At 34.9% G+C, this 12,802-nt stretch overlaps 1 pseudogene; it reads left to right on the top strand.

Annotated features, from left to right (window-relative positions):
* Positions 1-12,247, top strand: part of LOC116866055 — a 45,674-nt pseudogene extending 33,427 nt beyond the window's left edge.
* The last annotated feature ends 555 nt before the right edge of the window (positions 12,248-12,802 follow it).

Here is a 12,802-nt window from a genome sequence, read left to right as displayed (position 1 = left end):
TCTAGGATTCTCTAGGATTCCAATAATATAAAGTTCAAAAATGGGCAAAATCATTCTTTAGTGATAGAAATCAGAATAATCATGGTGCTTACTGGGTTAATTTGGTATTGACTGGTTGGGACCATGGCACAATGAATCCTTCAAGGTAATGACATTTTCTCTATTTTAAATGTAAAAAACATGTATTTACTATAACTCCATGTGAGTTGAATTTCAATAAAATATCACCAAAAACAAGAACAAAAACAAAGTAAATTCTGGGTGCATAACAGTAACTACCCCATGAGACTTGTTTTGGGGGCTCAATGGAAATTCATTAATAAAAGTGCATTTACTATAATACCTGCCACATAGTAAAAACCAATGAATACTGGATGAGCAATACCAAGTTTTGTTGATGATATACAGCAAATAGAAATCTGATATACTGCTGCTGGGAGCATATATTGGTACAGCCATTTGGGAAACCCTTTGACAATATCTACCAAAGTGAAACATACTTCTAGCCTATGATAGTAGTTCTTCTCTTAGGTATAGAACTAAGAGATATGAGTATATGTGCTCCCCCCAAAAAACATGCATAGTAGTAGTATTCTCAGCTTTATTCATAGTAGCCAAACACTGAAAACAATTAAAATACCTATCAACTCTAGAGTAGATTAATAAATTGTATATTATGTAAATAAAATACCTTTTAGTAATGTAATAGAACAAATTATGACCAAAGGTAACAACAAAGGTAAATGTTGAACAAAGGAAGGAAGGCCAAAATAAAAAGACTACATAGAATGCAATTTAGATTTTAATAAGAAGATGCTGTATGATTCTTTTTATAAGAAGCTCAAGAGTAGGCTAAATTAAACTACAGTAACAGAAATCAGAGTGGGCTACTTCTTTGCAGGAGAGGAGGTAGTTATTGTCTGGAAAGGGACATGAAAAACCTTCTGGGATACTGAGTATTTTCTATATGCTGATATGGAGGATGGTTACATATTATGTGCATATTTAAAAATTGTATAAAGCTGTATGCTCATAATTTATGTACTGCATACATTATGTCTCAATATAAACATTTTAATAAGTATTTTTAAATTGAAGATATAAATAAAGAAACCAAGAAGTTTACCTAGTTGTACCATGACTTTTTTAAAAATCAGAAATAGTAATGTCAATTTATTTTATAATACATTACCATAACATTTAGATCAGCAAAGGTCATTTTTGGGTAAAGAAGAACAGTAACATTAATATGTTCACAATACTTAGAAAGGACATAAGTCTGTCAGCATATTACATTTATTAATTTATGAGATGTAGGGATTGCTGAAAGGAAAGATAAAAACTTATAATTACTATATAAAAACAAACTAACATAAACTATAAGATTATAAAAAAAAGAACATCAGTCTTCTTCCTCAATCTCAAAAATATAGGAAACAGAAGGAACAAATAAACATGAAAAATTTATGAACTAGAAAAATCCAAAAATTGATTTAGACAAATCTAAGAACTGCTACCTTGAATATATCAATAAAAGAGATTGTTTACTTCTAGCTTCATCTAGAAAAAATAGGAAAAGAGACAATTAAATTAAGAATAGAGTATTATATTAGCAAAGATATAAAAGATTACTTTAAATTTGTTATTTCCAGGATAATCAGGAATCTAGAGGACAGGGCTGATTTTTAAGGAAAATATAAATTAACATAGTTAAGAACAAAATGGATTATCAAAAAGTCAACGAGAACAATTTTAAAAATTGAGAATGCTGCCCATAACTACTCCTCAAAAAAGGAAACACCATCCTCTGCCAATTTTCTTCGTTTGATTCATCAATGATTTCATATCTTCAAAGAGCATACATAACTTGGCATAATTTTGCAAAATTAGAGACTCATGATAAAATAACCTCTATTCTATTTATAAAATTAGCATATATTGATAATAAAACCCGAAAAAAGGACCTTCTAAGATCACACACGAATATTTTTTTTCTTTTTTAAAGATTTAATTTATTTATTTGACAGAAATCACAAGTAGGCAGAGAGGCAGGCAGAGAGAGAGGGGGAAGCAGGCTCCCCGCTGAGCAGAGAGCCCAATGCGGGGCTCGATCCCAGGACCCTGGGATCATGACCTGAGCTGAAGGCAGAGGCTTTAACCTACTGAGCCACCCAGGCGCCCCGATCACACACAAATATTACTGCTAAATATAAATTAAAATCTATTAAGTAAAACATTTGTATGTGTATTTTTCAAGCTAATTGGACTTGTGGTGGTTTTGTACTATTAATTTGATTAAATGGAAACTACATTTCCCATAATTCACTTCCATGTATGGTTCTGGGCCAGCACTACGTATGAAAATCTGCATGAAATTTGTGAAGCAGAAGTAAAGCAGCAGTCATTACCCTCTGAAAGTCAGAGTAGGGCTCTAGGTGCTGCTGCCTCCCACATGTCATCTGCTGGTTTATTTTTCTGCCAAGAAGCCACAACTGGGCCTGCAGCCACCGAGCTCCAGCTAGATCTCCTGCAGATTCTGCATCCTGGGTCAGATGCAGACTTTTACCAAGTCACTTCATAATCAAGGTTAAAGATGGCAAATGAAAGATTTGGCTTGTACTCATGGATTGCAATTTGTCCCAACTCTTGCCTGTTTTTCTTTCAGACTGCCAGCATCAATATACAGAGATTTCTGGCCCTTCGCCAGTCACAGAAAAATAGCCTCCCGTGGACTCCTTTACTGGCTTTCTCTTTAAAGATTCCTGATTAGTAACTTTCATCTGATCCTTCCACACCTCTAGTTCCTCAGTTCTTCCTTACGCATTCCTTAATAACCATTCCCTTATTCTATGTCATTCATAATTGTTCGGTTTCCCTGCTCAAACACAGACTGGATAAGTGGCATTAATTCCAAGAATGTAAGGATTCTTTCCATAAGAAAATCTATCAATATAGTTCAAGTATTTCCTCATATTAATATGTCCAAATATCACCTTTCAAAAACAAACAAACAAAAAACAAACAAAAAAAACTTCCAATGTCAGAAAGCTTCCAGTAAATTCTGTAAAACATTCAGTCTTGGGGCACAGGAGTGGCTCAGTCGGTTAAGCGGTTAAGTATCTGCCTTCAGCTCAGGTCATGATCTCCAGGTCGTGGGATCCAGTCCCCATGTCAGTCTCCCAGCTCAGTGGGGAGTCTGCTTCTCCCTCTTGCCTGCCATGGCCATTCCCCCTGCTTGTGCCCTCTCTCTCTCGCAAATAAATAAATAAAATCTTTAAAAAAAAATCATCTTTTTCTTACAACATCTCTTTCAGAGAGTTTTTAAAAAAATGGGAAATAGTCTCCAATTTATGATGTGATTTAGCTTAACCTTAATATTATAATTCAGCAAGGACAATATGAGAGTGAAAATATATTTTCCTTACTAACATAAACATAAAAATCTTTTTTTTAAGGTTTTATTTACTTGAGAGAGAGAGAGAGAGTGAATGAGAAAGAGAGAGTGAGCGTGAGCAGGAATGGACGGAGGGGTGTGGGGAGGAACAGAGGGAGAGGGAGAAGCAGACTCCCCACTGAGCAGGCAGCCTGATGTGGAACTCAATCCCAGGACTCCAGGATCATGACCTAAGCCAAAGGCAGATGCTTAACTGACTGAGCCACCCAGGTACCCCCACACAAAAGTCTTAAACAGAATTTTAGCATACCAAATCCATTAATTTGTGTGGATATGAGTAAATATAGACAAGTTAGATTTTAGTTCAGAGAGACAGAGTGGGTGTAATTTAGAAAATCAAATAATATAATTTCCCACATTAACCAATAGGAAAACCATTTGACAACTTCAATAAGTGTAGAAAAAGGATACAATAAAATATATAGGTATTCACTTAGAAAAACAAAAATAAAAATGAAGGAAAGTCTCTTGAAAAGCCTTCAGTAAATACCATATACATGTTGAAATATGTTCTTTTGAGTATAGGAATGAAACAATGAAGGAGCTTCTGGGTTATGAACACATAGAGGTTCTGGGAACGTGGCTCACCTGGAAAGAACAAAAATTCTCGGCACCCCTTCCCACATACCTTGCCCTATGCATCTTTTCCATCTGGCTGTTTCTGTGTTAACATCTTACAGACTGTTAATCAGGTAGTGTAGTGTCTTCCTGAGTTTTGTGAACATCTCTAGAAACAAAAAAAAATCTAAGGAGTATGATCAGCTTTGGTCTTTCTGATAAAACTTATTTTGAACTCCAAAAAGGAAAGAAAGAAAGCCCTCTATTACCTCTACTATTTAATATTGGATATGCAATGAAGTTAGAAAAACTCTAAGTATTATAAGGATAGAAAAGGAATAAATAAAGCTGCCATTATTTGAAGATAATTGTATAGGAATATCTTAAATTGTCTATAGATAAATTAATAGAATTAATAAAAGAGCTAATAAGCAAAATATTAAAGAATCTACAAATCAATCTATGACTATATAGTATTGACAATTTTAGAAAGTGAAATTTATAAGTTACAAACAATGTGAAGACATATAAAAATCTCAAAAATTATAAAAGTTTAAGAATTATTAAAAGAGGAAGTATTTACATGGAGAGATATATTATGACCATAGTTTCAAAGATCCAAAATTCTAAAATGTTAATTCTTCATAAATTAATATATGCAAACACCTTTTTCTAATTGTAATTCAAAATTTACATGGAAATGCCAAGGGCCAAGAATAATCAAGATACAATAAACAAAAAGAACATGTGGAAAGAGTTACTCTACCAGATATTAAAACCAATCATAAGCCTCTAATAATCAAGACTGTGTGTACTGGAACAGGGATAAATAGAGACCAGGGGAACCCACAAAGGGAGACCCAGGGAAAAAACCAAACTCAGGTATATATGAGCAGTTGTTACATGTCAGAGTTAATAAAGCAGAGAGGAAGGAGAAATTTTTCAAGAAATGATGTTGAAATCTTTGGATATTTATATATATTAAAAAAAAGAAAGAAAGAAATTAGATTGCCACTTTATAGAAAAATCAATTAAAATGAATCAGAGATCAAAAATGAGAGGCAAAAGTATACAGATTTTAGAAGAAAACAAAGAATTTGAGGCTAGGAATATATCTTTAACAAAATACAAAACTTATCTCTTCCTTCCATAAAGCAAATGACTGATAAATTGAATTATGCTGAAATTAAAAATTTTTCTTCAATATGACATAAATAAAAGAGAAGGAAGTTAAAGCATACAGTAGGACAAGATATTTGCAATTCATCTTATTGAAAAAGTCTTAGTATAAGAATATTAAAAGGATCCCTACTAACTAATATGAAAAGAAAACTAATAAAAATGGACTAAATTTTTTGAATAAGTACTTCCTGGAAACAAAAATCCTAAATGGCCAATAAAAATATGGTACACTGTTCAACCTCACTGATAATAATGAACATACAAACCAAAATGAAGTATCATTGCATACCCCCAACAGACAGAAATTTAGAAGGCTGATATCAAATCTTGGCAAGGATATACAGCAAAGGAAATTCACATAAATTGCTGGTTGATTCCAAATCGAATTATAAGATAATTTTTGGATTTATGTATTTAAAAGGAAAATCACTATAACCCACTATGAAGGAATTCCATCCATAAGTATATACCCTCAGAAAAACTCTTACATATATGTATAAGAAACCTATATGAGAAAGTTTATAGCAGCATTCTTTAAAAAGCCAAGACATGGTAAGAACAAAAGCCCACCAACTGTAGAATTCATAAATAGTTGGTTATAATCTTTTTTTTTTTAAGATTTTATTTATTTGACAGACAGAGATCACAAGTAGGCAGAGAGGCAGGCAGAGAGAAAGGAGGAAGCAGACTCCCTGCTGAGCAGAGAGCCCGATGCGGGGCTCGATCCCAGGACCCTGGGATCATGACCTGAGCCGAAGGCATTGGCTTTAACCCACTGAGACACCCAGGCGCCCCAAATAGTTGGTTATAATCTTTTAATGATCCTCCACATAACATAAAAATTAATAGACTATAATTACTTGCAATATGGGATAAATCTCAGAAACATAAGGCTGAATGAAAATACAATTAGATAGTTAAGGTATAAAGTAGAGTATAAAATTAACATCCAAAATCAATGTATTTCTTATATAAGAATAATAGCAATTTGGGAAAATATAATTGAAATAAATGGATGATTACAATAAAATAGAAAATATATAACAATAAATCTATCATGACATGCTCGTGATCTATGTCTGAAACATTACCCTCTAATGGTTTAAGTTTAAAATACCTGAATAAATGTAAAGACTTCTTATCATTGGAAGAAAAAACTGGAGTAATAGAAAAATAAGTTTTAAACAAGCACTAATGAGTGATTAATTAATGAATAAGTTCATTAAATGAACTTATGTTCAACGAGTAAGTTTTAATGTTATACCAATCTGTACCCCACAGGTATTTGAAAATAATCCCAAATTAATCTATAAAAATTAACATAGGACAATAACTAGGATAAATATAATCAAGTAAAGTAAACAGAAGTGACTCACCATATAAGACTTTTAAATTAAAGCAATACTTCTGGAAGGCTGACACCACCCTCAGAATAAATAATGTATTGCTGAATACAGCTACTGAGAGACTTTCCTACGAGACATTAGTATATGATATATAGTAGCATTTCAAACAAATGTGGAAACATGAAATAATCAAAAACTGTGTTAGGACAATGATTAACAAGAAGGGAAATTAAAAGTTAGGTCCCCATTTCACTTTTTAAATCAAGTACCCATGATTCAAACTAAAGAACATTATTATGATGCAGTGTAAACCTTATGGTAAACTTTGGTGGTGAAGCATCCATTTCATCCTCTTTGAGGAGAGCCATCTCCAATGAACACATTGCCAGCCAGAGGAGTAGATAAAGAGCAGATCATCTACTCCCCCTAAGGTTCCTTTGTTGATTTCAGTAACTGACCCTATGGAACACCGCCTTTTCCCTTCTCTGCACTTTACAAATTGCTGCTCTAATGTTATAAATTCATCAGTAAAGAATGAGCTCAAGAAATCCTCCACTAAAAGCAGGATCTCCAGAGCATGTGTGTAGTTCCCCACCCACCAACCTTGTTCTGTGGCTCCAGGTAAACTGTGTGATTTCCTGGTCTTGTGAGTTATAAACGTTTATATTTTCAGTTTTCTGATTGTTGCTGAAGGGTGTCATGCAATCATAATAAGAACCCCAAGGGATGGTCCAGTCATAGCATTGGTTTGGAAAGGGGAGATTGTTGTGGAGCTCACTGGGGCCAGGTGAGTGCCCCCAGGCATTTATAGAAAACAGCATTTTTAGGCATAAGCTGGGACCTAGACAAAACTGGCACTCTAACTTTGCCCCTCTGCTTATTTGCTTTTACTAAATGATGCTCTCTTTCATTCTTCAGATCATATCTTTCCTCCATCACAAAATATACTCAAAACTCCATTTCGCTTTCTTCTTTCTATCCACTTCTCAGAATCTTTGTTAATAAAAAATTTCCTACTTCACTGTCAAATTTGTGAGAAATTTTCAAAGGAGTTCACATTTTCGGTTTGTTTGTTTGGTTACACATTGCAGTATTTTTTGTTTATCTTCTCATTTCTCCCTGCAACTCCTGCTGTTAATACTTGAATCTGTTTTCATTTACACACTGTCTGTGTCAGGTACACAGTGAGCACTAAAGTCATCTGTGTTGATGAGAATAAATGGAGAAATAAAGAATGATTCAACATTAGAGAGGAAACCAAGCCACTCCTCTAGTATCATGACTTGCTTTCTTCCAGCCTAGAGCAATGACACAAAGAATTCACCAACTGGGAACATTCCCTCCAATTAACTTAATTTGTGTCAAAATATCCCTTTTGCAACAGTGTAGTAATGTTGGTTTAACTATAACCTTACAAAGGCAAAAAGCCTACTTACTTTAATGTTCAATGAATTGTTTTCCCTAGATAACAAGTATTGAAAGAATTTTAGCAGAGCCATTTTCAAGTCTTGACAGAGTCTATTTCAAGGGCTGTGAAAACTGCAGATTATCCAGCCCTACCCACAGAGATTCTGTTTTAGAAATTCATAGGTGAGGCTCAGTGATCAATATTTTTGACAAGCAGCACACTTATTCAACAAATATTTTTGAGTGCCTGTCATTAATATTTTGTTTTGTATATAGCTGTGAACAAAACAGACCAAAATTCTTGCTTCTGCAGAGCTTACAGTTCAATGAGTAATCCTGGGATAAGGGTTTTTAGTATTTAACAGCAATCTTTAATATTAAACAAACTTTCTTAATATTGTTGTTTTATATTAAGCTGTTTAATACCTCACTGTGTTTGGTGTGACATTTTGATAAGGAAATATTTTGAGAAAGTACAGCATGTAATGTTGATGATACCATGACTCCATATCTATATGCTATTTCCTAAATTTCTCTCTAATTTTCAAAGCCAAGTACCTGATATGTATTTTTTTTTTTTTTGCTATAGAATCAGATAAAACCGTTGATGAGATATGTGATGAAATACAATGGGAGAGGCTTTCAAATTTATAAAAGAGCATTTAAAACTCTCAACTATAAATAACACTGTAATTTTTAAAGTGAAGTGATGGGCACTGGTGTCAATTAGAAAAAAGAACATTCAACTTGGCCTTAGAATCAGTATATTAGAGAAATGTTTTTTGAAATTCTGAACACCTTTATGAGGTGCTTCTTCTCCCCCTCCCCCAACTCCTTCCTACAGAAAAAGACCTGTTACACAAACTATAGAATTTTAGCAAGTGTTAGCACATCATTAGTCCTATCAGGACTCACCGCAGGAAAATCACACTTTCAAGCAGAAGAATGAGATGGTGCTCTCCACAGCAGGGAAAGTACCCAAAGCTAAGAAACTAGAGTTGGTCCCAGTACATATGACAGAGCAAAGTGAAGGTGTACACTATTTAAAATGTTTAATTCAAATACAAACAACCACAGCATCTGCCAGTAGAAGCTTACATAGACTCACTGAAAGGAAACAAATTTGGGAGAAGCTGCCCAAAAGACTTGAGGCTATAATGAAAGACATGAACTGCTGTGTAGCACCAATTAATAAAGAAACCACAGCCATCACTACTGAGCATAGACACTGTGGTTTTCACTAATACTGACTTTCTGCCAGGAGCTCAAGTCAGCACACTTTCTTTTTGTGCCCCCAGCTCCTAAGAATAACTCTGATGAGGGTGCCCTGGATTGGTAGAATCTGTTAGACTCTTCTGCCTTTGCTGCAAGAAATCCTAGAAAAGAATTTGGCACTTAGAGCTTCAAAAGAAGGGACCGTCCCCTATGAACACTAATAAAACAAGCAGTTCTTGACTGTGAGTTCAAATGGACTAACCGAATGACAAAGGACAATTAAAGGCTCATCTTGTTAATTTATTTTTATTTTCTGTATCTTCCCACTTTTCAGAAATGTGCTATGGGCCCTCAGAGAACTCTGCTTTGGAGGTCCGGTCTCCACACTCTGCAATAATTTCTAGAAGAAATGAGTGCATTTTTTTTTTTTTTCTTTTAGGGATGAAAGAGAGAGTTGATGATTTCCTTCCCAGTGAATCACTAGCTAAATGGACGGATCCTGAGTTACATCTGAATGGAATGAAACGTGGCCACTGACACGTAGTTCTTCCTGAAGGATCAATACAAATCATTCAGCTGATTCTAAATTTGATGGAAGAGAAGGAAGTTTTTCAGTCGGTTTTAATACTGCTTGAGTGTTCTTCCCTTGGTAATTGTTAGTTTTCCAAGAATTCTTGTATATATCTCTTCAGCCTGTTTCCTCAGCTAAAGTACAAATTTTTAAAATAATTTTTAAAAATCATATCCTACCTCCTCTAATAGATTTAAATGTATCTCTAGCTAGAGAGCGAATTAAAATCAGAGACTGAAATCTCACATTTTAAGATGCATGCCAATTGCCTGAGTTTACAAAAGACAGAATCTGCTTTCAAATGTGTGGGTGGGGACGAAGATGCATCTCTAATAAGCTCCCACCCAGGTGATACCAGCCTCTGGCCCAAAGACCACACTTAGAATAACAAGGATTTCATGCTTTTTAAAGCAATGGTTAATGAAGAATCCTGCACACCTGTTGTTACAGGGGCTTTGACGAGTTAAGGCCCTGAGCTAGCCATTCCTATCTAATTAAATTTGGACAACAGGTTTGGGGCTCTTTTGAATAAAATTGCTTAAAAAAGTCAAAGAACAGAAATCTTAATTTCCGTTGGGGTAAAGAATTCTTCCTGTTCAATTTACACTTATTTTGTGTCTTATGACCATGAAACGATCATGTTTGCTGATAGTTCTCTTGAACTTACATTTTGTAAATGATAACTATCTCTTTTTTTTTTAAGATTTTATTTATTTATTCAGAGAGAGACAGAGAGAGAAAATGAGAGAAAATGCAAGTGGGGGTAGGGGGTAGAGGGAGGAGAGAGAGCATCTTAAGAAGACTCTGCCCTGAGCGCAGCACCCAATGTGGGGCTTGATTTCATGGCCCCGAGATCACGACTTGAGCCGAAACCAAGAGATGAATGCTTAACCAACTGAGCCACCTAGACACCCCACTACCTCTGACTTCTTAAAGCTCATTCTATAATATCTCTGGGAGACAGGAGGCTTAAATTCTTATATTAAAGAAAATTCAAACACTTTTTTCTCAATTTTGTCATCAGGACTGGCTATAATAAAAGTTATGACAAACAGATATTTTTTCCTCTTGCAATAAAATAAATGTTCAGTTTTCCCCTGGCAAATGATTTTCTGAGTTTTGATGTTACTAAAATACAGCTAATGTACAAAACAATTTTACCAGGGGATAGGTAGAAACAATTAGCTGCCCAAGTTTCCCACTGCATAGTTGATTTCTACAATTAGGGAGGGAGCATAATCCAATGATGAAAGCTCAGGCCCTGGAGCCCACAGAACCAAGCTTATCCTAGCTCTGATTTTCCCCAGCCATGTGGTCTTAGACAAGTTATTTCACTCCCTCCAAACCTCAGTTTCCTCATCTATCAAATGAAGTTATTAACAGCAAGTTTGACACAATGCCTGCCAAGTATCCACTATTTTTACTATTAATTATATAATCTCTTGAAGAAAGAAAAATAGTTACATTAAAGTAATGGATGCTTGATAAAATTTCATTAAGCTGACTGGAGGAAGAATGGTGACGTTTGTAAAATGAGAAGCATTTTCTCTTACACATTGTAAAGAACACATGTTTGTGACATAGGGGTGGCATATTGTTAGAAAATTGATGTAGATGACATCATATTTATAGCTATATCTTGGTCTTGTTCTTCCCAAGCATGAAAATGTAATATTTTCTATTCATGTCTCTTAGGCATGAACCAAATTAGCCAATTACCTAAAGGTCAATTCTATTTAAAATACTGCAAATGCAATAATCAATAATGATAAATTTAGTGGCTGGGAAGAAGACATACTCAAATCCTCTAGTCAGTATATATTTTACCTATAGAGAAATCTACTTTGGATGAGGGTAGTTTAGGAGTCATAGAATCAAGAAGGTTGAATAGTGAATACCAGCCCAATAACAGTTATTAGATAGAAATAAAAACTGGATTTCAGAGAAGCTGGTATAGGTATTAAAAGATTAAGACAAGCGGTGCCTGGGTGGCTCAGTGGGTTAAAGCCTCTGCCTTCGGCTCAGGTCATGAGCCCAGGGTCCTGGGATTGAGCCCCTCATGGGGCTCTCTGCTCAGCTTCCCCCCTCTCTCTCCCTGCCTCTCTACCTGCTTGTGATCTCTGTCTGTCAAATGAATAAATAAAATCTTAAAAAAAAAAAAGATTAAGATTCAAATCTAGTTAGCATGTTTCTCAAAAGTCTTATCTTCTAGCTTCAGTTTAGTCTCATTGGAATAGTAAAATCTTTGCCATATGTGGTACTTGGCTGCACTTTTATTGTCTTCCTGACTTTCTTATGCTGTAAGTATGTCCAACTATACTGTAACCTGAGAGCTATTTTAGCTATGTTTACTTGTCCTTTGACCCACTGTGGCATTCTTTGTAATTTAAGTTGTACAGATAATATTAGTTTCCCATTCCTTCTGTAACAAATCACCACAAACTTAATAACTTAAATGACATAAACTTATTCTCTTTCAGCGCTGGAGGTCAGAAGTCTAACTTCAAGTTTTAGCAGTTCTGTGTTCCTTTTAGAGACTCTACGGAAGAATCTGTTTTCTGATCTTTTCCAAATTCTAGAAGGCATCTACTTCCTTGGCTCATGACCCTTTTCTCCAGCTTGAAGCCAGCTTGAAGCTCCAGAAGAAGCAAGGTGTAGCTTCTTCTCTCCTCTCTGACATCTGCTTCTAACCTTACATCTTCTCTGTATATAACAACTCTTCCTCTGGCTCCATCTTATAAGAACCCTTGTGATTACACTGGCTCTACCTGGATATTCCAAGTTAGTCTCCCAATTCCAAGATCCTTTCCTGAAACATGTATATAAATGTCCCTTTACTATGAGGTAACATATTTACAGGTTCCTGAAATGAGGTCATGGTCACCATTGGGAGGCTATGATTCAGTCTAGCTTTGAGAGCAAATGAAATTCCAAATTATTAGGGAGGAGTTGCCTAATGGTTTCACTAATGCGTTGTTTACAAGCGAAGAAAAATAAGTTAAAGAAGTTGAACAGATTGTTTTTCCACTATAAACTTTATAATGAAATTATAATGAAGTTTATAATGAA

This window comes from Lontra canadensis, unplaced genomic scaffold, assembly GCF_010015895.1.
Source record: "Lontra canadensis isolate GAN:19392208 unplaced genomic scaffold, GSC_riverotter_1.0 scaffold9, whole genome shotgun sequence".
Lineage (NCBI taxonomy): Eukaryota > Metazoa > Chordata > Mammalia > Carnivora > Mustelidae > Lontra > Lontra canadensis.
Note: the sequence above shows the minus strand (reverse complement) of the source record. Positions and strands in the feature narration are given on the sequence as shown.